This window comes from Capsicum annuum, chromosome 8 (genome assembly GCF_002878395.1).
Source record: "Capsicum annuum cultivar UCD-10X-F1 chromosome 8, UCD10Xv1.1, whole genome shotgun sequence".
Lineage (NCBI taxonomy): Eukaryota > Viridiplantae > Streptophyta > Magnoliopsida > Solanales > Solanaceae > Capsicum > Capsicum annuum.
Window position 1 is genome coordinate 142,540,236 of NC_061118.1, and position 5,378 is coordinate 142,545,613.

The 5,378-nt window shown below is 30.4% G+C and overlaps 1 long non-coding RNA gene across 1 annotated transcript; it reads left to right on the plus strand.

Annotated features, from left to right (window-relative positions):
• The first annotated feature begins 476 nt into the window (after positions 1-476).
• LOC107879721 lies at positions 477-3,062 on the plus strand. Its single transcript, XR_001677095.2, has 3 exons — positions 477-625; positions 2,375-2,740; positions 2,890-3,062. It is a non-coding gene; the product is annotated as an uncharacterized LOC107879721 (long non-coding RNA).
• The last annotated feature ends 2,316 nt before the right edge of the window (positions 3,063-5,378 follow it).

Here is a 5,378-nt window from a genome sequence, read left to right on the forward strand (position 1 = left end):
TGAACCGTTTGTTTTTAATGGATCTAAGATATTTGAAATTAATATTGATTTTAATTAATGTCGCGAACCTTTAATAAAAGGCCATATAGAAAACAGCCTTTGAAAACTCTCCATTAAAAAGTAATGAAATGGGTGAGCTGATTTTATAACGACGATGGCGTGAATGAGCTGAACTTTTAACTGATGGTATAAATGAGTTATTTCTGATAGTTCAATGGCATATTTGATCTTTTTTTTTAATTTTAATTAATGACGTGGACCTTTAATAAAAGGCCATGTGGCAAATCTGTTTTTGAAAACCACCGTTAAAAATTAATGGCATGGATGAGCCGATTTTATAACGGCGATGACATGAATGAACTAAATTTTTAACTGACGGCATAAATGAGCAATTTCTGATAGTTCAATGACATATTTGAGCTTTTTCCAATTATTTTATACCTAAATTACCTCATTCTTTTCCTATATTACTAAGTCAAAAACCTAAAAAAACTACTAGAAAAAAGTAAAAATAATACAAACCTCACTCTCTTCTTTCACTAATATCTCAACTTCAACTTGGAAAATAATACAAACCTCACTCTCTTCTATCACTAATATCTCAACTTCTCCAATCACATTCAAGGTAAATTACACATATTTTTCTCCACTTGCTTTTCATTTTAATTATTATTTTCAGTTTTATCTTTGATTGTAAAATCCATTATTTTCAGACCTATTGGATTGATTGGTAACAATATTTTTTTCAAGTTTTATCTTTATGTATTGTAATTGAAGTTTGACACTTCTAAAAGTTGCCTGTGTTGTCTTGAAGTGGCCCCTTGCTGTGTTTGAATGGAATGGGACTGATAAAGGGAAATGGATATCTTGTGGGAAATATAATGGGTATGGGGTGTGTTGTTATTGATTTTGTTTAATTTGAACTCAAATTATGAAATTCTGGTGTTGTTGGCTGAACTTGAATGATTGATCTATAATTCCCAATATTTTGGGAGAGCTATCACCTCACCGTTTTTTACCGTTTTTGCTTAAATTAAGTTAGTAAAGTGACACCTGTAACTTGTTTGATAAGTTGCCTGAGAGACAATTTTATTTGTGTAACCGGTTTTAGTTGTCCCAAATGGATTCAAGATTAGGTATAGATTACCATGTGCCAGTGTTTTATCCTCAAGTTATAGTGTTCGTAAAACAACTAGGTTGAGATGGTAGTTACCTGTAAATAAAGCATAGCATAGTACCTGCTAAAAAGGCACGGGGGGGAGCAACTGTCAGCAAAAAACACACTTCACCAAACTATGAAACAGGAATGCACCAGACCAAGCTATGCAAATGATAATGCCAATACTAAGTAACAATGATGAAAATATGATGAGAATAATGATTACATTATCATTTTAAAGCAACAGAACAATAATAATAACATTGTTGTATCCTGATCCATTAGCAGGATACGAGTAAGTGCAAATCGTTATCTAAACATAGCAAATGCCTCAAAGAACTTTAAAAAATTTCATACTTCTTTGATCTATTTTCTTGTTTCTATGAACCATCTTCCCCGAGAAATATTAACTATATACAAAATTATCAACTAGACCTGTTTTTGGCAATAATTCAAAACAGAACAAGCTTCTAAACCTTTTTAGTAATTAAGTTACCCACTATTACAGGTAGCTAGATCAAAGTCAAATATTTTAATAGTAGCTCCCCAAGGGTGAAGTTGTGTTTTGGTTGACAGTAGCTCCCCCGTGCCTTTTCAGCAAGTAACATGCTTTACTTTATTTATAGGATAAATGCTTTACTTTGTTTCAACTCATATTCATGTAAGCAATTTATAATCAACTTAAGAGTATTAGTCTTACCAGAACAATATATAAGAATATCATCGGTATGTATCATGATTAATTTGAGGACCTTGTTTTTGCATATAGAATTCATTAAATCTATGATCTGCCTTAACTATCAACAACTATTTATCAAGGCGATATTTCAGATTAAAAAAATAAATAAATTGATAATTGAGGTATATTTTGATAAATTAAATAGTTGACGATAATTCGAATAGAAAACTCACACACTTAATAATAATTTAGGTATATAACTCAAAAAGATGGGATACTTTAGAATTTTAGAGTTTAGTCTAAATGTTTTTCATAGCTATATAATCTCTTTGTACATTTTGATTATTATACTAACCTAATGGGAATGGGTTAATGGACTCTTCATCTCTTATGGAATATGTTTCCATTTATTGTTGTTGAGTTGTATCCACTTTTTTCTTATAGTTCTTATAAAATTAGCTATTTAATATTTACAATATATTTGTACTAATGAAGGAGTTCATATTTTTGTAGCCTACTAATATAGATCATTGCAGGATCAATTTGGCCAATTAAAAGAGCAGCAACAAAAAAGAGAAATTACTTTGAATGATGATTGTATCTTTGTAAAAGTACTTGAAACAGAAAAAGATGAATATCTTCGAGCATATGGTCCTGAAAATAATCTTACTGAATACTTTGGTTGAAGATCAACAAAGGTACGACTCATAAAATAATTAGAATCAACCAGAAAAGAATCAAATGAGCGTATGGAAGAAGTTAAAAAGGGAGGTTGATAAAAAATTAAAGAAATGGAGAAAGAAACAGATAACAAGTTAGTAGAGTTGAGTAGAAGATGGAAAGAAAAATTTCAAATGATGACTGCAGCTCAAGGTTGACAATCAAATAATGCAAATCTAACTGTAAGTACTTATTTGTATTATTTATATCACTTATCTAGTAAATATGTAATTTCTTGAAGAAAATATTCACATTAATAGTTAAATTTAACATTTAAGCAATTATTATATTTTATCATTTTCTTATTTGATTGTTTTAATTGTTATTGCAGCTTGTGAAGGAGGGACGAAAGAATCAAGATTGTCAAGTACTTGGACAACCATTTTCTTTTGTTAAAGCATGTGCGTTAAATGATGTTTTATTGTTTTAAATAATTTTGTTAAACTTTTGTTAACTCTTTTCTTTAATTTATTGCATTATTACATGATTTAAAATATTCTGCTATAATTTTTATAAATTTTATGTCATTCCTCAACTACATTTATAAATTACTAGCTATAATGTTTTAAATTTATAGCAAAATATGTATAGTTATCACAAAAATAATAATACCTTTTCATAGCAAATGAATTTTTTTTTGCTATAATCTATAATCTGTGACAAAAAAAATACGTAAATTTAACTATGATATTTTGAATTCGTAGCTAGACATACTTCTTACAACTGCCACATATCAAGAACGTGGCTAAAAATTTAGCTTTTCATAGCAAATATAGATTCTTTTAGCTACAGTGCTTTGTAGTTCATGGCTATAAATATGAATTCTTAGCTACAATATGAAAATATTTGTAGTAAGTATTTTAATTTATAGCTATAACCTTTTAATTCGTGACTAAATATGAGTATTGTTGCCACCAAACTAAATCATAGAAATAGCCATAAAATTTAAATCTGCGACAAATAACTTAAGTGTTTTTGCGACAATTTGACATCTCATGGCTATAATATGAAAATAGCTACACATTTTATTTGTCGTGACAAAAGAACATATACACTTGCTACAAGTATAATTTTTGTGGCAGAATTTTTTAACCTTCATAGCTACAACACATTTTTTTTGTAGCAATAAGTATAAATTCTTAGTCACGTATCATGTAAAGTTTCTAGCTAACTTTTAGCAACGCCACATCTTGTTACGAAAGCTACGGAAATAAATATTGTAGCTAAAGTGTTTAGCCACAAAAAAATTCATATTTAGCTACGGTAAATTTTATAGTAATATATATCTTTTGTTGTAGTGCACCATAATTAATTTGCGGGAGTTATTTTGCAGTGGTTGCCCCTCGTTGCTTTAAATTTAATTTTTTTATAATAAATTTTTATTTAAAAATTGCGGGGGTTTAAAACCTCCGTAATTTATTTATTTATATATAAAAAAATTAGTGAAACCCATCAATTTTCAATAACAAATTATGAATTTTAATTTTAGCTCAAATTTAATTGTTCCTTCTAGGCATAACCTACAATTCAATATTTATTTAATCCATATATCATTAACACAACATGGCTAATTAAACATTGTAATTCACAATCATCTCAAAAATACATTGAACATTAAACTTCAAACTTCAAATTTCAACATTAGCATCTTCAAACTTCAAATTTTCAACATTAACTACTATCTTCAAATTCCAACATCAAATTTAAACCCAAAATCTTCAATATTCTAAGATTCGCTCCAACCACACAAGACATCATCATAATTGAATATGAAGATAATTTGCAACGAAATCAACGACTATCATTAAGATCACTATCATCAAGTGGTCTTCTTTGCATTCATGAGCGAAATGGGTCCACTAGCCGCATCACTTGGCTAAATAAAAATGCAAAGTAAACCATATCAATACGCAATGTGTGTTACGATTAATCAAAGGAAAAAGAATTATGAGAAGGATAATCTGCCTTCTTTTTCTATAGGATCTGATATGGAAAGTATAACGAAAACATTTATTCAGACCATCTCTTAAAGCTTTTCGTCGAGCAAGTAGTAACAAAAGGCTATCTCATAATTCAGAATCAACATACCTGGCAATATTTACTCCTCCCAGTGCTGCAGTTACCAAAATAATAAAAAGAAAGGGAAGTCCTATCAGTGCATAGTTTTTCCTCCCTCCTCTCCCTCTAGGAACTTCGCTTCTTACAACACGCGAATATCCAACTGATAGCAAAACATCATACGTCTTTCTAATTAGATCAACGGTTAATCCCATGTGGATACGATAAAGAGCTTATTATACAGTAGCTTACCTCCATGTTCACCTTTTCATCTAGCACCTGTAATTTAAATTTAAAGTGAGAAAATAAACTCAACTAAGAGAAGTAAGGAACAAATAAAACAAAATGTAAGAATTGGGGGTAAGAAGGAGGCGAGGGAGCGGCGTCGGTGTTGGTGATGCATTTCTCCGACTGGTTTGGCGGTGGTGGCTCGGATCTGAAGCAATGAAGACGACTACGGTTGGGATTTCATTGGTGGTGGAGAGGAGGAAAGGAAATGGGTCGTGTGGTCGCCGACGACAGACATGATGGAGAGAGTAAGAGAGATGAAGAGAAGGTACATAGAGAGAGGGTCGGCTGGTGAGGACAAAAATGAATTAGAGTTTAGGTTAATAGGGATAAAAAAAACAAAATGGTGATGGGATCTCAGCTGTTGGATCGATTTTGATCAACGGCTGAGATTAAAGTAATTTTAAAAAAGGGTTAAACAATAGAATAATATCAAATTGGATAAAATTGATATTAATTGAACACAAATTGGCT